Source organism: Lepidothrix coronata, unplaced genomic scaffold, assembly GCF_001604755.1.
Source record: "Lepidothrix coronata isolate B3197 unplaced genomic scaffold, Lepidothrix_coronata-1.0 Scaffold107, whole genome shotgun sequence".
Taxonomy (NCBI): Eukaryota; Metazoa; Chordata; class Aves; order Passeriformes; family Pipridae; genus Lepidothrix; species Lepidothrix coronata.
The window spans coordinates 3,784,566-3,805,393 of record NW_016690287.1 but is presented as its reverse complement, the minus strand read 5'-3'; the positions used below and the strand labels follow the sequence as shown (position 1 = coordinate 3,805,393).

At 44.3% G+C, this 20,828-nt stretch overlaps 1 long non-coding RNA gene across 1 annotated transcript in view; it reads right to left on the bottom strand.

The window, feature by feature from the left end:
* Positions 1-4,306: 4,306 nt before the first annotated feature.
* The window catches only part of LOC108501721, a 53,321-nt gene continuing 36,799 nt past the window's right edge, over positions 4,307-20,828 (bottom strand). The window contains exons 3-4 of the long non-coding RNA XR_001876268.1: positions 8,193-8,304; positions 4,307-5,699 (exon numbers count right to left, since the gene is read on the bottom strand). This is a non-coding gene — a long non-coding RNA (uncharacterized LOC108501721). The remainder of the gene's footprint in view (positions 5,700-8,192; positions 8,305-20,828) is intronic.

The following is a 20,828-nucleotide window of genomic DNA, read 5'->3' as shown; positions in this document are numbered from 1 at the left end:
CACCCACCAAGAAAGAGCTCAAAGCCAAGTGATGGGTCACCAAGCTTGGTCACCTGGGGTGAACCTGACCCTAGGGTGTGGATATATCTTTTATTTTTCCCAGTGAGCACATTTTATTAGCAGAACTCCCCAGAAAAACCAAGGGTAACCCCATTTCTCGTACCATGTGCCTGTCATCAGATACATCACAAGCATTTCTGAAGGGCAAAACACCAAAGATTAGCTTTTGAAAGCAGCTTTGGGAATTAGGCATATCATGTGGTGGTAGTTTTTCCTTGAAACACATCACCTGTTGATGGTGCTGGACAATTACTGTATTTCCATGATATGTGGAAACTATGAAAGAATTTAAATAGATACTTTCGGGAAAGGTGATTTAGGGTGAGGGTTTTGAATTTTCAGGGTCAGAAGGGCAATCCAGTTAAGGAAAAGATTTGTCTGACCTTTGGTATCATATTGTTGATCCAGGGTTTTGTTGATTCAGGTTCAGGGAGACAGTGATGGTGAGTTTTACACACTTTTTTTTTTGCTGAGCTTCCTAAAAAGTTGAAGTTTTTTAATTGTTCATGAACCAACAGGTTTCATTTCTATAGTGTTTGTGGCCCAGTCCTTAAAAAGATTCAGTGATTTATCTGTGCAAATCAGAGAAAGTAATAAATTAGACCAGCCCTTTCTATCTGTTATGTGTAGATGGGACTGTATTTTAGTATATCTATCTGGTAACTTCAAGTAATGTTTGCTGAGCTATTTATATTGATGTAATTACAGACACAAACTTCTCCATCAAACTTCTTTTTTACCTTGGTGAAAAAAAAATCAGCTGAAGTGAATTTTCACCAGTTTCATTTAGGACAAAGTATTTTATTGTTCACGTAAACTGGATTTTCTTCTTTTAAAAATACCATGAAGCATATTTCATTTTTTGAAACCTGTCCTGTTCCTGAAGTGTTCCCAGTGGTGCTGTTGCAGATGTTCACTAGCCTGGCTGGCACATGGAGAGATGACATCAGGAACATGGTACTTTTACAGTCTGTGAATGGGTGTCCTTTGATGAATGACAGTACAACTGTGAGGTCAGCTCTGTAGGGACCACACATAAAAGCCTCAGGGCTTTCAGTTTCAGCAAAAACTCAATAGAAAAATAAAAAAAAAAGCATTGCTCCTTCACTGGAATAGTATTAGGGGAGCTCTGAATGCCAGAGTGAATTGGGTTTTTCATTCAGTGACTAGTCAAGAAAAAAGGGAACTGCAGGAACATGAATTACAGCCACAGTAGTAAGCAACTCTGTTGTGCACAGTATATGATAGCTCAGAAAACTCCATCAGAGATTTAAAAGTTGGCATATTTTAGCTAATTTAAAACCTACCTATGTCCTGCATATATTAGAGGTGTTTGGCACAAAATCATTATCAATAAAAAATACTAACAGTAAAACAATTCTGAGGGCTTCTAGACAATACAATTTTTGCTATTTGGTCCTCTGTTTGCTGTTGCTTTCAATCAAAACTACTGAAAGCACAAATTAGCAAAACAGACCTGCTTCAATACTTGAGAAAGACAAGGAGGAGGGGGCCAAGCTCATCTGGATATCCAGGCTACATCATAGAATCATAGAGTCATAGAATATACTGAGTTGGAAAGGATACAGAAGGATCATCAAGCCCAACTCCTGGCCCTGTGCAGGGTAGCCTGAAGATCCCACCATGTGCCTGAGAGTGTTGTCCAAATGCTCCTTGAGCTCTGTCAGCCTTGGTGCTGTGCCCACTGCCCTGGGGAGCCTGTTCAGTGCCCAACCACCCTCTGGGGGAAGAACTTTTGCTGATAGTGTGGTGATACTCTCAACACCACAGCAGAGACTTAGCAGATTAAAGAATCATGGAATGGCCTGGATTGGAAGGGAGTTTAAAGATCATCTCATTCCAACCCCCTGCCATGGGCAGGGACACCTCCCACTATCCCAGGTTGCTCAGAGCCCCATCCAACCTGGCCTTGGTCACTTCCAGGGATGGGGCAGCCACAGCTTCTCTGGGCAACCTGTGCCAGGGCCTCCCCACCCTCACAGGAAAGAATTTCTTCCCAATATCCAATCTAAACCTACCCTCTGTCAGTTTGAAGCCATTGCCCCTTGTCCTGTCACTCCAGGCCCTTGTAGTCTCTCTCTATCTTTACTGTGGGTTCCCTTCATGTACTGGAAGGCCACAATTATATCACAGCAGAGCCTTCTCTTCTCTCAGCCTTTCCTCATAGGAGAGGGGCTTCATCCCTCTAATCAATGTGACCAGCCTGTGGGCTTTGCTATTCCTACCTCCACTTCATGCAAAGAAGATGTACTGTGGTACACATCTGAAGTCCAAAACCTCATCTCTTGTAGTAATGCCCTTTGTAGCTGTCAGCAATTTAACTCTCATCGATCAAAATTCCTTACCCACCTAAAAAGTTTCATCTAATACAAATAAAATTACTTGAAAAATGAGAACGGCTTCTTGCTGTTAATCAAGCTGTTATAGCAAATTTAAGACATCATTTTTTACTTTTTCAGTCTTTAACCCATTAGTATGTTATTATTTCAGTTATCCACTTAATCCAGGCCAAGCCCCACAGAGCAGGACAGTCTCAGACCCGACATCCCATTTATGTTTTTCCCACAGTGCTACAAAGGTGTAAAGCATGTGTATACAACACCAAACACCAATAAACAACAAGAATATCTAACTAGTTAAGGCACCACAACCTTAACTACCAGCACATATCTAAAGATTTGAAGTGTCCTGCTACCTTCTAAAACTGGTATATACCTGGCCCTTGGAATACCTGGCATTGAACTCCCTTCCTATGCAATTTAACTGAACCAAACCTCTCAACTGTTTTATGCATGTAGATATTCATATTGATATGCAGATATTTAAAATTACTAGTAATTTTAACTCTGTATGAAACTGGCTTCAACAAGATGTAAATGCCAGAGCTGTGGATGCCACAGGACAGGAAGGAAGGTAAAAAACACACAAATCTCTTATTCAGCTCATATCTACATCTGCACTTTTGCTAAACAAGGTCTACAGCCACTTATGGGATAATGTACTTCCTAGTCATGAGAAGTTCAAGGGCAGGATCAGATTGTCAACACTACCAGCAGACGCAACAGTACCTTGTTCCTTGGCAAGACTGTCCTCCAGAGAAAGCTCTGAACTTCTGGAATGACATTTTCATGAGCATATTTGTCAAGGGAGGTTCATGTGATCTCCCCCTACTTCATTTCAACAATCACATCAACTTTCAATTGCCAACAACAGAAACAAATGAGAGCTGGTTTTATGAGCAGTCTCTCAACAAAGGGTAACACAATAATTGATGTTTTAACAGCAATAGAATTACCTGCAGAATAATAATTAAATTACTACACTTGTTTTGCTAATATGCATGTGTTTCTGGAGAAATACAGTGATTTTAGGTGACAATCAACCATCACTAAAACCCTCTGAAAACCTAACCAAACTTTTTTGGGTCTAGTCCGCAAAGCTCTTGTGCACGAAAAAGCCCAAATTCACATCTATTTAAAGCAAACAGAAGTCCTTAAGATGCGCAGTGAAGCAGTTGAAGGAAGAAGCTCCTTCTGGCACAGGGATTCTCTTTCTCGATTGCCTCACTTATGCATCGTGCAACCAATTGCACAGACCTTGGAAGGTTCAGAACAGATTACAGGAAGAAAGATTTGGCACAGGTACTGAGCAGCCTGTCTCTATGCATAGGACTGGAAGATTACAGCAGTTCTTGTGTAAATTATGGTCCTAAAAACCAGAATGTTAATTTTACCAGCATAGATTTTTCTTCTGCATATGACATACTAAGTTTACTCTGAGGTCTCAAAAACGTCACTCAGCCTTCCCATGCCTCATTTCCCAGACTTATAAAGCAGAGGGAAATCTTGCCTCTCTCACAGGAGTGAGGTGAAGGTGACCTGCAGTTAGTGAAGAGCCAAATTCAGCAAATTCCATCCACTTGGGTGCAAACCAGATTCTGGCTCTGAAGCTGTTATCTTTGTGACCTTGGGCAAGTCATTTCAAGTGTGAACATCTTACAAGACACCTAAATTTGGTTGTCTACATCTAATTAACTTCTACAATGCTTAGAGGAGTTCTAAGGACTGATCCAGCTGCCCACACATAGGAACCTATGGACATTCAGGATACCCTAAGGCATCTCACCTGACCTCCCGCTGTTCTGGTAGTCCAAGGATTCCTGCAAGTTCTGTGCCATATCTGTGAGCTCCACATGGATCTCAGAGCTATCTTAAGGCATCTCCAGTGGCCCTAGATACCTACCTATGTATAGGCATCTGAATTGAATCCTCTTTGCTTCTATACCCACCTCTTTTTAGTCTTGCCTACTTACTTGAGCAGTTCTTTGAGGAAAGAATCTTCTCTCATTGTATGCTTTTGTGTAGGAGCCTGAAGCAACCCTGTCTCCCAAAATGAATTCCCAAAAATCTCCTAAGCCTAGAGAATTCAGAAACCTTTGGTTTTCATCTCTAAATCTACTCTCCATTCAGCATGTCTTGAATCAGTATTGTTTCAAAGTTGCACTGTGACTGGCAAGGAGAAGTGACTTCATGTTGATCCCAAACATCATTCAAAAACTTCCCAGAAATGAGCCCAAAAATATGTCTTGACCAGTTGGGTGATAACAGCCTCTTATTAAAAAAACCTGCAGCCCTTAGGCATGGTGGCAGCAAAGAGGTTTTTAAGCTAAAATCTTGGCCAGATATGAGAAACCAAAAGAAAAAGAAGGTGATGATTTAGACATTAGGTTGGGGGTTATCTCACCAAGCTTTACATGCTCAGTTCTGAACTGGTGACTCCAGGACCCAGGAATGGTTGGAGAGAGAAACAGTATGCTCTAGTAACCTACTTATCTGCCATAACTCAAAATGTCAATCTTAGAAAAGAGGTGTCCCCTGGACTTGCACCTCTCTCTCAGTTTGCTGTAGAAGGAGTCACTGAGGATGAATTGTGAATCAGGGCAACAAAAGTGGAGGGAGAAATCCCAATCCAAGGGATTCCAGGAACATTGTTCTAGTCCTAGAGCTTTACAAAGAACACAGAATGAACCAGATTGTCCAAGGCCTCTGGTATAAGCAGCATACGGATCTCCAAACCCAGACCTCATAGCATTTCCAATATGCCTGAGCCATGGGCAGAACACACATTTAATTCCTGATACAACTAGTGAAGCATCCACATAATGAGACTACAGTGTTTGATCTGAAATGCTGATCCCTGCCTCTTGTTTTCCCATTTGAAATCAAGGGAAGTCTTTATAAAACTCTCTCCTGGTAATACTTGAATGCTTCAGTCCTTTTGAGAATTTTCCATTTCACTCCCACACAAACCCACCAACAACACTGGACTGAGAAATTAATTCCGACCAGCTGTTCCTGCAGAAGGGAAAGTACATACTAGAACTTGCCACTGAACATCCACTGCCATTGGAGAAGGGATTCTCTCTTCCTTTGCCTCTCCCCTACCTTCTGATGTTCCTTCACTCTGTGCACCCAGCTGATCAAGCAGGCCCATCAAACCAGACTTTACTTCAGAAGCTGAAGAGAGATATAAATGGTACACAGATGCTGTGCAGGCCACCTGCAAATGACTGGGGCTCCCACCACAGGAAAGAGGATGCTCTTGTAACTGAAATGCTGCTGTTAAAAGCAAATGATGTGTATCTGAGTTTTACAATCCGATGCTCTTCATTACCACACCAGCATCTGTGAGCTTCATGGTGATTCTGAAAGTCTAAGACATCTCTCCCTCTTCTTGTTCACCTGGCAGATACCCATATCATCTCCCCTCTGCAAAGATGTCCCTGCTAAATTAGTCTCAGCTAAGTCTCTCTGTGATGGTACCATGCTCCCATCCCCTTCTCCTTCAGCCCTACGCCTGGAGAAACCTCCCCACAGAAATTAGTAAGGCTACTGTCTCACTCCTCATCATCAAATCTTTCATTCTTATTATGCCTGAAAATCCCTGACATGTTGTGGTCAGCAGGCAGCTGCCAAACCAGGATGTGATGTCTCCCCAACTCTTACCACTTTACTTTTTATTCCCATTTTGCCTACTCCTGCCTTTATCCTGCCCATGTCTGCAAAGCACTTGATCGTGCCTAACATGCAGATTGCAAGCTCTGCAGAGTCTGATTCCCCATGCAGTGACTACCGAAGTATTTATGGTAGCAATAAAAATTGAGGATGCAAAATCCTCTTTGCTCCCTTAATGATCTGGTACATCTGCTCCCAGTGATCTGGAAGCCAAATAGAGCAGATATTTATAGGAACCAGAAAATGAGCAGTTCGACTTTCCAATTTCTAATGGTGAGTTGTGTAGCCAATAGGTAGTACAGAATGTTCTGATCTCTGTCCTTCTGATGCAATTACTGTTTGGAGAACAGCAAAAACCTCCCTGAAATTGCCTTACATTTACAATGGCAAAAAAGATTCAGTTTTATCATGGTCCATCCTGAATCTCTGTCTATGCATGGCCTGTGTGAAACAGAAGACTTTGCCTTGAGTTAAGGTAACTCAGAACAAAAGGTACAGTGACATGGAATCTTTACTGAGGCAGTGTGCCTTCATTCACACTGAAAGAGTGGTGACTTCCCCACTGCAGAGAACTTTGGCTGGATTTTATATGTTGCTCTCAAAGCAATGATTGTGTTCAAGTGTCCAAGGCCAGGTTGGACAGGGCTCTGAGCATCCTGGTCTAGTGGAAAGTGTTCCTGACTTGGAACAAGAGGATCTTTAGGGTCCCTTCCAACCCAAACCATCCTGTGATTCTATGAAAAGAGAGTGGAGAGAAAGTGCTACTCCCTTTCCATTTATTGCAGAAAAAGGATGGGGTTGTGAGTCCAGTTCTAGCAGACTCCGCAGCCAATAACTAGCAGGGCCATGTGCAGTCAAACAGCTGCAGAGCTGCATCATAAAAGTAACTGATGTGAACCCTTTGGAACTCCCTGAGGTGTTAAGAGGCTTAATTAATGTTTACATATGCTTAGAGAACTTCATATAAGGACAATATGTCCATGGGAGGCATCATTAATAATACTGCTGCTGCTGGCTAGTGCAGCCCTGGTAAAGGTGACAGCAAATTAGCCAGAGTAACATACAGGAATTCCCAGTCTTCCTGCTGCATCTTGCAGCAGGGGGAAACCTCCTGGTTTCCATGCTCCTGCAATAGCATTACCTACTAGGGCAACCCAACCTACCCTATAGGCACAGGTCTTGTCATACTTCCAGGCTTTAGGCCAAACCCTGAGGGAGGATGTGGACTAGCAATACTGCTTTGGTAGCTCACTGCACTTCCAAGTTGCAATACACTTCATCCTTCCTTCTTATCTTAATTACTGTAAGAATTTTGGAATTGATCCACTGGGGATTGTACAGGCTCCTGGGTTGGTGGTTTTGTCCTTGTTGCCCTTATGGGGCTTTAAAACATAATCTTCTACGTCCCAGTATAGGAAAAACACTCCTAATATAGAGTGTTCTCCTAGCTGGAAGTCAACAAACTACACCTCGGAGAGGAAAAGGTTGATCTCTGCCACAGGAGACACAACAGAATACAGAGCAGGCACTGCCATTGGAATGAAAGTCTGCTTTTGACTATGCAGGCAACATACTGTGTCTCTTTTTTCGTAAAAAAAAATTGGATGGTGTTCAATTTGTCTTCAATTGTCCTTTAACAGATCAAGGAAGCCTTTCAAATGACTTTCTGTCATGAGGAGATTTAGACAATTAAAACATGATATAATGACTGGACAGCTAGCAGTGCCCAAACTAATGACATAAAGAAAGCAGACAGAAGAAAAAGGGCCTTCTTTTGCAAAAAAATGTCCACTTGGCTCATGGGTTTCCTTAAGACTGAAGAGGCTGTGAACTCAAATTAGAATAATATGCTGAACCTCAGGTAGGTAGTTCCATCTCTATACTAAGAAGATAAGGCAGAAGCACACATTTAAAGGTTTCCTGCTGCTCCTTGCAAAAGCATATCCAAAGATATGCATTTAGGACTCTAGTAAGTGCCAGCACAAGTAGTCGTCAGGTTGGTTTGTGCAGTGCCAGAATAGCCCTCAACATAATTCATCAGAAGATCTCTCCCACCCTGCTTTTAAATGTGTTCAGTTCAGGATTTCACAGCCTCACCTGCCCAGCCCCAGGAGTAACATCCCAGTCAAAAAAACAGCTGCCACAGTCAAAGGTGATGAGAGAAGGGCCGAATGTCACATCTGAGTGCTTGCAGTCATATCCTGGGAAGCTGGTGAGACAGCCTGAGAGTTCACTCAGCAGCACATGGCAAGAACGTTTCTATCCCTTTTATCCCCATGAAAAGCACTGATCTGTCACACAGGGGTTAGACCAGTTGTGGTCCAAATTTATAGAATAACCCACCCCTCAGCATTGTCAGAGAATCACTTCTGTCAGGTCCCTTATACATCAGTTTAATGCGTTATCAGAGACATCGTGTAGATCTCAGGCAAACCTTCATTCCCTCTGAGCCATCTGCAAGTCAGCCATGGATGCCAGGGCTCAGTTGTGGACTAGGGACTGATGCTGGTTATTTTATTAACTGAACATTTTTTTGCCACGTAGCCATGAGTCTTTATTCACGTCCCAGGCGTCACAGACTCTTCTTTTGCACTTAGGAACATTGACAGCTGTGTCTACTGCAAAAGCAGTCTGTTCAAAAAGTTGGCATGAGTTGACTTAGCAATATAGAGTATCCTGAGTGTGAAGGGACCCATGAGGATCATCAAGTCTAACTCCTGGTCCTGCACAGGACACTGCAAGAACTCCACCATGTGCCTGAGAGTGTCCAAACACTCCTTGAGCTCTGTCTGGTTTAGGACCCTGACCACTGCCCTGGGGAGCCTGTTCAGTGCCCAACTACCCTCTGAGGGAAGAACCTTTTCCCAGTATCCAACCTAACCCTGCCCTGACACAGCTCCAGCCATTCCCTCAGGTCCTGTCACTGGTCACCACAGAGAAGAGATCAGTGCCTGCTCCTCCTTTTCCCCTCATGAGGAAGTTGTAGACAGCTATGAGGGCTCGCTTAGGATGCTCTGCAATTGGACTACTGGGATAAATTAAGGGTTTTTTGGTCATAACCAAGTACTACTTAATAGTATGATAGAAGTTTTCCCTTTTCCCACAGAATTTCATTAACTGTATGTGATTTCCATTAGGGGACTGGATTTCATCTCATTGGACAGCAACTGAAGACATTGAATTTGTCTTCAAATATAGCTCCAAACAGGTGTGTGAGCACAGGTGCCACAAAGAGTGATGGTTTCCAAGCTTGTGGCTGGAGATCACTAGAATTTCACCGTGGATCATGAGAAGGAATGTTTGAGAAATGTTGGTGCTGTTTGTACCAAAATGATACAACTCACACATCCCCTGGGCAATACTGAGAAGTGTAACAAGGAAAGCCAAAAGAAAGCAATCCACGAGCGTATGAAAGGATGAGCAAGTTCTTTTTTACTCTACCTGACAGTTTTCAACAGTGCAGATACTTCCTCTCCTGTCTGATAAGCAGAGATAAATCATAGAATCATAGAATGGCTTGGTTTGGAAGGGACCTTAAAGATCACCTAGTTCCAAGCCCCCTGCTGTGGGCAGGGACACCTTCCACTAGATCAGGTCCTTTCCACATACCTAAGAAGATCCAAGAAGATCCAAGATCTTTTTTCCAAGAAGATCTAAAGGCATTTAAGCCCAAGATGATGCCTCTAATAGCAATGCATTCACTTCCAAATATGATGTTCTGACTTGAATGCCTCCCTCAACAGAATTTTACCCTCTTCTGCCACCACTTCTTCCATAGCCTGTAGTCACACAGGGATTCTGACATAAACTGTGCTTACACATCCCCTCAGGCACCTGTCTTCCAGAATAGCCTTAAGCTTTCCTCCACAGCTCTTTACTCCCCAGATATGTAGCCTTTCAGCTGATCTCTTCTGAATCCTCTCAAATTTGGTTACCACTCCACTACAATGCAGTGCCCAGTGACGAACTCATTGTCCAATAAAGAACACCAAAGTGGAAAAAAGAGTGGAATAATTGATCTTTATAGTTTTTGATCACTTCTGACGCTTCTCTTTTTTTTTTTTTTTTTTTTACACACGGTACTCCTTGGAGACACTATATAACAACCCCTGACCTTGTAACCATTACTGTTTAGAATATGCAGGTATTCCCAGCTCTATTCTACCCAGTTGATATAATTTTCCCCCACACCTCCAATCCTCTGTAAGTTTCAGGATTACCCAAAACACAGGAATCACTACCTTCACATCCTCAACATCATCTCTCTTTCTGTTCTTTACCTGTGGTTCTCAGCTCCTTTTGAACTCAAGCTTGAGAAGAAAGAATGCAGTGGGCATGTTATAGAAATCCAGCCTTGGGAGGTATAAGTTCATATCATATTTATCTCAGAAATGAAGCTTTGTTCGAAAGTATTATTATTAATATTAGCGAAAAACTGTAATTTAAAAAAAAAAAAAGAAAACCAAACCCAAACCACCCTCTGGGAATTGCACAGTCACTGTCTTGTACTTTGCATAAGATAAATAAATTTGTGCTGAGCAAATAAAATGTTAAATGCTATGAGATCAGCCTGGCAGGATGGGATGCTCTTTCCCAAGGACTGAAAGGAGAATGCTGCTGGACAACTAACACCTGGGAATTTGCCAGGGAGGTGGTACCAACCAGGCTTTGAGATGCACTGACAGGGTCCAGGCACACGCAGACCTGTAGAAAAAGTGGTGGTAAGGCAGATATGGTGTGTCTTGGTTGTAACCTGCCAGACTCACACCATTCTACCTCTTTTGGCTACTACAGGGAGACATTAATTGAGCAAGAGTAGGACTATTCTCCAGGTACTTTTCTCTCTTTTTAATCTAGTTTACTTTCTCATTGTCACTGGTATCTCTGACCTCTGCAGAATTTCCATTTCCCTTAGGTGAGCAAACTAGCAGGCCAAATCTGTAAACAGGAAGCATTATGCAATTTATTAAGCCTGGAATTAAGTATCATCAGGAACTGCTGCATTAAGCATGGATCTTAATGTAGATTTTTTCATTTCTACCACTAGAGGCCTGTAACGTGCTGCACATTTGGAAAAATACACAACAGTACCAAGAGTACAAATCTACAGAATGATTTTAGAGAAGTTTCTACATATTTAATTTCAACTTCTGAAGACAACTTTCTGCCAATGGCAGAACAAGTTCAAATAAGCAACTGCTCGGCAGTTTAATAAAAGAAAACCCTTAGCAGTCAAATCATAAACCATCTAAGCAAGTGAGCAACTTTCCTCAGCCCTCTTTAAAACTCTGATCCCTTGTATAATAGTGCTTAGGTTGGGATCTGCTGAACGAACACCCAGACAGCTAGTTTCAGGTTAGGAATAAACAGAAATTTAAGAATAAATATTCACATCTAGCATGTTTGTGCATTTGATTTGAAGCTACAGCACATCTCACATCTTCCCTGGTGTTGGTAGTCTGAAAAAAGTCTATGCATGAAGGCTGTACTTAATGCTATCAGAGAAATAATTTTTTATCCTAAAGTAGTCATAAGAGATGGGTATTTCCAAAACAACAGTGCTGTTTATAAAGTTAGGGGGTTGTTTTGGTGTGGGTTTTTTATCATGTTGATTTGGCCATTCATTTGGCAAATTTTCTTCATGTATAAATAAAACTTTGGTGTAGATTTCAGAGAAAGCACTGAGATCTCAGTCTGTAACTGAATCTCCGTGGGTAGAAACAAACTGGGCACTCAGACTGGTGGTTTTCTACTCCTGACATCCCTCAGGCTGCCACTCCAGCTCTGACAGTTACTCTCTGACACGGTGGCCATGGGTACCTGGGCAGAGCCACTGACCTTTCACAACATTCATTTCAGAGCTGCTGCTTCACACTGAAGAGCACATTTCTCCACAAGTCACTGCACACCTTGCACTGGAGGTGTTTGCAGAGGAAGGTAAGGGATGGCAGCAGAAATTGCTTCCTGGGATAAGATTCATCTCACCTAAGTTTACCCACCTGAAAGTTCGATGTGTTTCAGCAAACCCACAACCAGTGGAGACAAACCAGCATTATTAGGGGGTGAGTCACTGTGCCTGTCAGATCTACCATGAATCACCAGTTAGCAGTGCCTAGGATTTGTACTCACAAAAGATAGAGCCTAGACAATTAACTGAGACTCTGTGCCTAAGTATTGTAGTTCCAATTAGGCAAGAGAAATGTCCCTTTTCCTGCCCTCAGTCCGGTGTATCGATGGCAGTGCTGCAAATACACGGGTCTGAGTCTCTGTGAGGTAATTTCTCTTATGGATCATAAGCAAGTAAAGTCTAGTGTAAAGAAATTGAGAAGCTTTGATTTGCTGGCGCTTCCTCCCCCAGGGCAGTGGGTGTAACTATGCATAAAACATGAGAGAGTCAATGTTACACACAGCCCCATGTCCAGTCCTCTGACAGCCACTGGTGGCACAGGGGAAAGGAGGGACTGTGAGATGCCCACTGCAGGGGCTGTGCTTTCCTGCTCTGCTCTTCCCACACGGGTGGCACTGCCACTGTCCCTCTCTGAACAGAGAATCCAGGGTCACTGCAGAGCCTGAGTGCAGAGAGGCAGTGACAAAGCAGAAGGAGGAGGCGTTTTGGAGGTGGGAGCGCTTCCCTTGCCACCCCAGCCAAAGCCTGAAGGTGACTCATCCTCCTCTGCACTAACTCTTGCACAGCTCCTCTAAGGAGGAGCTTCAGGCGCCCGTTCTTCCCTCCCTTCCCCTTTCTCTCCCTCCCTGTAGAGGTGATCCAAAAGTCCTTTCCTCAGAAAGTGATCTTTGTCACTTGGTCACTGGTGTCCCCAAGTCCTGTTATTATTCATTGCTCCAGGCACCGCACGCGTCTTTAGGCATTTACTGCAGAACAGGGCGGCAAATCTGACACACATGGTGGAACAAACATTCCAAATCAGGGGCTCAACAGATACAAACTGATGTGGCTCCAGAGAAAATATGACCCTCGGGACTCACTTTGTCACTTGCGACAGCAAATGCAAAATGCCCCTGGTAAAGACTTTGAAAGCAGACTGGTTTAAACTGAGTGCAGCTTTGCTGATTTTAAAGCTGTGCTGCTTCTCATTCACACCAGCATGGGAGTGTTCGATGATATCAGCCTTATTGTGCACTTCAGTGCACAGCAAAACCCGCCTTCCCACACACTGAAAATAGGTGTCTTCTAAAATTAAAACGTCATTCTCGTTAGCATTGTAACACACTGAATTTTCATATTGAAACATGGCATGCTGAAGAGTTGATAAACAAATCCTCGGGGCTGGAAGCTTCAAACAGGAGAAGGCAGCAAAGCAGAACTATGCTGCCTTTCCACAGCTGTAGGTTTGGTGCCGTAACTCGAGGGAACAGAGACCATCTGAGCCTCAGTGTCCCTGGGACACTTGTCTTTTTGCTCGTTCTGACAATGCAGAAGAGTCAGAAGACTCAGTGACCCTGGGAAGCTGATCAGATACTACCTCCAGGAAATTCTCACCGTGGGAAGCCAGCATTCCCTTTCTAGGGTTGTTAAAGAGCACATGCACCCCTGGAGTCACCAGGGAAGGCTTGGCTTTTCCCTTTCTCAAGACTACATCAGTGAGCTGATGCAAACATTGCAAAAACTACATGGGAAGTACAGAATCATCCATCTTATCCTAAAGCAAGTCCTTCAGCCTAGCTGAGGCTGCCTTTTAGGCAAACAGCTTAGCTTTGCACACATGAGACAAGCTCCCTCAGCTGCTCTAAGCAGGTGTAGTTGGTCTGACGTCAGGGGACACCAGCTGAGGCTCAGGTCAGACCTTTCTCCTGGGTCCATATGTTTCACAGGACACTGGTGCCACACTATTATATTTGAAGAGTCACTCAACTCCTGTAATTAATAAAAAGCAAAACCAATCCTTCTGGCAATGGAGGCAGAACACCTCAGTGTGACTGCACTGCAAATTGTTCTTTTCCCTAAAAAAAAACATGGGGAGCCATCAGAAGAAAGGGAGGCGATAACAACCCAGAAACCAGGACCGGGGATCAGACCCCATCTATTTGCTTCAGCACTTCTGGAAGGCCCTTGCCTTCTCACACAAGATGGATATTCACACCAATATCCTTCAGACAAATTCAAACCACCACTGAAGGATGTACAAGTGTCACCTTCTCTGATTCTGTTCCACCTTCTTTGGGAGGGAAGGTGTTCATACTGTCTCACTGGAGACTTCCCCTCATTCCACAGTCTCTGTACAAGAGACCAAGTCTTTAATATCAATTTTACAAATTACTTCTAAATTAGGATCTTAACATAGCTGAAGAAAATACCTGCAACTGGCCAAGAGTTGCTTTTTGGGAATTTTGAGCCCTTATTTGTTGAAATGAATTTTTGCCACCTCTGTAAAGTGTTTAAATTTGCAGTTGGTTCAAACCAAGCAATCTGGGGGGTCATCAGAGGGAGGCAGACACTTCTGCTGGAAAACCAGATCACAGAATCACAGGATGGGTCACATTGGAAGGGACCACAGTGGGTCATCTGCTGCCACCTTTCTGCTCCAGCAGGCTTATCTCAGAGCACATGGCACAGGATTGTGTCCAGACAGCTCTGGAATATCCCCAGGGAGGGAGACTCCACACCCTCTCTGGGCAATCTGTTCAGTGCTCGGTCACTGCACAGCAAAGAAGTTTTTCCTCATGTCCAGCTGGAACTTCCTGGGCATCAGTTCCTGCCCGTGGCCTCTTGTGCCATTGCTGGGCACCCCCGAGCAGAGCCTGGTCCATCCTCTGCCCCCTCCCTGCACACACTGACACACATGGATGAGGTCCCCTCTCAGTGTCTCCTCTGGAGGCTGAACAGCCCCAGCTCCCTCAGCCTTTCCTCCTCAGGGAGATGCTCCAGTCCCTGAATCATCTCTGCAGCCTCTGCTGGACCCACTCCAGGAGCTCCATGTTCCTCCTGTCCTGAGGAGCCCAGGACTGGACACAGCACTCCAGATGTGCCTCACCAGGGGGCAGAGGGGTAAGATCACCCCCCTTGACCTGCTGGCAATACTCTTTCCAGTGCCCCCAGGATCCCACTGGCCTTCTTGGCCCCAGGACACACTGCTGGCTCATGGACAGATTGTTGTCCACCAAGACCCCCAGGTCCTTCCCCGCAGAGCTGCTTTCCAGCAGGTCACCCCCAGCCTGTGCTGGTGCCTGGGGTTATTCCTCCCCAGGTGCAGACCCTGCATTTGCCTTTGTTGAGTTTCAGAGAGTTCTTCTCTGCCCGTCTCTCCATCCTGTCAAAATCCTGCTGAAGGGCTGCACAGTCCTCTGGAGTATCAGCCACTCTTCCCAGCTTTGTGTCCTCAGAGGACATCTGAGCTGCCCTTTGTAGCTGCTTTTCACAGAGGCAACAGAGGGACAAGGAGTCACTAACCCACTCATGTCTCACCAGTGCCCATTTAGCACTAACCCTAACCAGCACCTGACTATGCAAACCTTTCCACAGGCTCTCAGACTGATACAGTGGGGTATGTTTTGACTAAAACATCTGCTTTGAAAGAAACCACAATACATTGAAACACCAATCTGAAAAGTAAAGAGTTGGCTCTGGTAATTTCATGTGAAAAATCCTCCAAATTGTTTGAAATTGTTAAAACAGTATTTGTCCAAGTGAAAAAGTGAACATGTTGTTTCCCTAATTTTAAGATGACTGTGAGTTTCAAATTTTATTTAAAATTAATTTCATTTTAAAGTGTTCAACACATTAGCAAAGACCCAATTACAAATAAAGTATTTCAGACTTTGCAAAATGGAATTATTCCAGCAGAGTCGTGGAGGTACTTCAGTTTCACAAAACCTGAGCCAAAATATTCAGCCTAATCTATGCTGATTATTCAGAAGTTTTCAAGACTGAATGGGGTTCTGGGCAACTTGGGCTAGTGGAAGGTGTCCCTGCCCATAGCAGGGGGGTTGGAAGAAGATGACCCCTTTCAACCCAGGCCATTCTGTGATTCTATGAAGTTGCAGCAGGGGGTATATTTACTAGATGTAAGGCAATTAAATCATGGTAGGAGAGGGTGCTTATAATCCCAGGATAGGGAATTATCAGGAAAATAAAACAGACAGCACAGCTGCTGCTGCAGCAAAAACATGAGCAACCTCTGCCTCTATATGAAAAGAACTGGTCACATCAATTTGTGGTTATGCAAAGCATCGAGTCTTCCCGGAGCATCATGAACCCTTACTAGTGCTGAAACAATGCATGTCTTGCTGTGATGATGATGATTTTATTGCAGTGTATGATCATTCACCTGCCTGAGAAGAGAAATATGTTGGGACTGGTGAGAAAAACAGGCACACATGCAAATACACTCACTGCGTACCTACACAGTCATTTAATAACAGGAGTCACAGAATGGTTTGGATTGGAAGGGACATTGAAGATCATCTCATTCCAACCCCCTGCCATGGGCAGGGACACCTCCCACTAGCCCAGGTTGCTCAGAGCCCCATCCAACCTGGCCTTCAACACTTCCAGGGTTGGGGCAGCCACAGTTTCTCTGGGCAACCTGTGCCAGGGCCTCCCCACCCTCACAGGGAAGAATTTCTTCCCAATATCCAATCTAAACCTGCTTTCTGTCAGTTTGAAGCCATTCCCCCTTGTCCTGTCACTCCAGGCCCTTGGAAATAGTCTCTCTCCGTCTTCCTTGTGGGCTCCCTTCAGGTCCTGGAAGGCCACCATTAGGTCACCCCAAAGCCTTCTCTTCTCCAGGCTGAACAATCCCAACTCTCTCAGCCTTTCCTCACAGCAGAGCTGCTCCATCCCTCTGATCATCTTGGTGTCCCTCCTCTGGACTTGCTCCAACAGCTCCATGTCCTTGCTGTGCTGACCCCCAGAGCTGGAGGCAGCACTGCAGGGGGGTCTCCTCAGAGCGGGGCAGAGGGGCAGGATCCCCTCCCCGGACCTGCCGAAGTCCATGCAGTAAAACATATGTACAATGGAAATAATGACAAGTTTTATTTCCCCCCCTCATTTCTATTTCTTATCTTATGGACATAATTAAGGAACAATTCTTAAGCTGATGGAGGTCCTGCTACTACCAGCTTTCTGTCCAGCACAGGCACTCAGAAGGGGTAAAGCTATTAAACAGAACAGGCATGTAAAACACAGAGATTCCCTGAGTGCAAACACAACTTCTGTCTTTTCTGGAAGTGGAAGCCTTCAGAGGGAAGTGACGGAACTCCCACCAGAATGGCACCCTTCCTGTTCCCATCTGGGAGCAGAGTGGGTAGCAGGGATTGAGCATCCTGCTCCCAGCATCCCGCTACCGGCCCACACAGCAGAGTCACTGAGGCAAAAGGCTCGACGGCAGAGGAAGAGGAAAGGGGGAGGAAAACCAAGTTCCTACATGGCTTTCAAAACTACAGCCTAGATTTAGAACTCATGAGCAGCCATGGGCTGTATTTTATTCAAGCCAGGTTCAAAGCAGGCAGGTGCTGGGTAAGCAGCCTCTGCAGTGCTGTTAATGCCTTTCACTCCTGAGCTGCATTTCCCTAACATCTTGGCATGTGTGGACTGCTCTGACATCTCCTTCCCTTCAAATCTGCTGCCCACGGTCTCAGGGAACAGCTGTGCCCTTTGGGACTCTCATTCCCTTTTCCCCTCCATTCACAGAGGAGACAATGACAGCAACACTAGAATAGAAATTTCAGTTGGGTGGGACCTACAGTGGTCATTCAGTCAACTTGCCTGGCCACTTCAGGGCTTGGCCAAGAGTTAAGGTGTGTTGTTAAGGGCATTGTCCAAATGCCTCTTAAACACTGTCAGGCTCAGGCATTAACCACCTCTCTTGGAAGCTTGTTCCAGTGTTTCACCACCCTCTTGGTAAAGGAATGTTTCCAAATTATCAGGTGAAAAATTACATAAGGCAGGAGAGTATGCTGTGTTTTCTGCTATTGCTGAGGCAGAGAACAAGGAAAATGAAGGATAAAGGCTCTCAGGTACCTTTCTCCTAAAATATAGACTTGGATATCTGAACTATAGCTGCTGTTGTGCCATCATTCATGTTGATATTTGGTGTTGTGGCCAACTATTAAATGCAGGATCTCTGAGTAAAGGCAGAATGAAGACCAGTCATTTCTTATCTTTCCTTTCTGTTTTCTATGGGCATATTTGAGGAGAAAGTGGCATAAAAATGACTACTTTCTTTCCTTTCAAACCTTTTGCCAATCTGGAATTTCTGCCACTTGGCTAAGTTGATTTGGAACTTTTTTCTATTATAAATAGGATTTACCTGAAGCTACTTTAGTGAGCTAGAAATGAAAGACTGGTTATTACTGTGAAAGCTGCTTTTACTTCAGTTTTTGACCCTGATTGTGATGGCCTTCAATTTCTTGTGGGAAATGACTGTAAAGGACATCCAGGCTTCTGGGTTTCTGACTATCACTGTCCGGAAAGAGACCTGCTGCACTTGTAAACTAAAATTAAGTCAGCCCTTCCAGAAAAAAAAAATTCAAAAGACTGGACACCAAAACCTTCTGGCACTTCAGTGCATTTGTAGAGGATGCACAGGATACATTCCTTTTGTGAATCCATATGGACCCTTCTGTTGCAATTCTCCATGCACAGGAGGTGACAGGATTTCCTCTAAGAAGAAATGAAAGACCTTGTATGTCCCCACACTGGTACATCCTTTAGGATTCCCATGAGGATTTGGAGCAGTGTATTTGTCATTTGTTAATCCAATTCAAGGGGATTTTTAATGTGAAGAGTCCTTTGAACATGACAGTCTAGTGCATTCAGTGAGGGTTGCTCTAGGATACAGGACGACAGGAATGTTCAGTGCAACTGATATTTGGTTCCAGAACTTTGACCCAAAGACTGACAACTTTTTTTAGCATTTCTTTGAATTCTGTCTATGAAAAACTGGGGTGATGAGGGGGGAAATTGCTCCTTTTAAATCTCCTGCATGCTAGCACAGTGCTCAGAGCAGCAGACTTAACCAATATTTATAACTCGGGGGTCAGCATTGCTAATTGAATTAATTGAGGCTGTGCTGATTTGTGCCACCAGAGAACATGACCCCAAAACACTGTGTTTTGATTTAGTTCCCATCTCCAAGCTTCATGTTTCCAAACAGCAGAGTACAATAAGAGACAAACTGCCTCCCCCCCAACAGTCATGGGGGCACAGACCAAGCTACTTGACTCTCTCCATGCACAACCAGGAGCAGTGGATGAGGGGAGAACATGCCGAGGATGAATGGGAGGTGGATGGAGGTTTGCTGCTACTGACAGTGTTTATATGATCTGCTTATCTCTCCCAGTGGCAACACACTAATCCCATCACTACCAAGGCACTCTTCCTCCTGATGGAGCACCACTGGTGTGGTTTCTGTGCCTCAGCAGAAGCCACAGAAATTCTGTTGTAGGAAGCAGTGTTCCCTTTTCCTGTACATCTCTCCAGGACCCAGCCCGGCAACTCAGTCTGACAGTTTGTCCCAGAGACTAATAACCTATTGCCCTGCTTTACACACCAACACATAACCTTCTGACTACTCCACTTCTGCAGGGGCTTTCTGGCTGCCCAGCCACCCAACTGCTCTGCATAAAACCCAGCTGATGCCACACGCAATGCCCTGTAATGCTGATGAACTCCGGTTCACCCTGGTGCTGCTATCTGTTTACACCTCAGCTGTGTTCCTCCAAATGATGCCTATTGACTTGGTAATTTAAGCCTGGTCTCCCTCCACATGATTATATTATTCCTAGAAACTTCAGTTGACTATGTAATGGAGTAGGTCCTCTTTGCAGGCTCAGAGGTGCTTTCTAGGATGCTGTGATGATCCTCCCAAATTTCCCTGTACTCCCGGTTTCACTTGGAGTACCACCCGGTATCACTCTGCTTGGATGCAGAGTGCTGCACAAGCCACGGATTTTGCATGGTCACAAACACAGAGGAGCAAGTTCCAATACCAATAAATCACTTGCTCATTCCTCTTGCTGCTGTTGTTCATCAGACGGATGGAAATGGAAATTTAAGATACAATTATGAGCAAAATATCTATGCCATGTCCTCATGTGATTCCCATGAAAACAGCATGGGAGAATTTCTAATGGAAGGTGTCCCTGCCCATGGCAGGGGATTGGAACAAGAGGATGTTGAAGGTCTCTTCTAACTCAAACCATTCTGTGATTCTGTGAACTCTGTGATCTTTGGGGCTAAAGCTTATAGACACAAGAAAGAATTATCTCCTCATATGCAGAAATTGAGGTACAGGACACCTTCCCATTTTCAACAGGAGACAGAAGTTTGTGGTGTCAAAGGTAGTTAATATACAAGGGATTTTCCACCCCTCAGTCCCTGGAATGAGCTCTGCTGAGAGAGGCCAACTTGAACTGCCGCCTGAATCCTGAAGAAATAAACTTGCCAAGCTGTCAGATGCTGAACCACCAGTAGTCATTCTCACAGAATGGCCTTCAGCTGCCACTTTGACAGAAATCCAGCATTGTTTGGTGGCATTTACCTTGGGGGACAGACATTCTCAGGATAAGGGAAAGCAATTTAAGCTTTCAGAACTGTGTATGTATGTTTATTGCTTTTTCATGCTGAAGAATTATTCATGTCACTCCTTATACTCTGACTCAGTCTAATTAGCATTGGAAAGGTCATCTCACAGAAACTTAGGTAGATGAAGGACGGGAAGTCTTACGCCATTTCCCTTCCTTGCTATGGCAGGACAAGTCTAAGCACCTCAA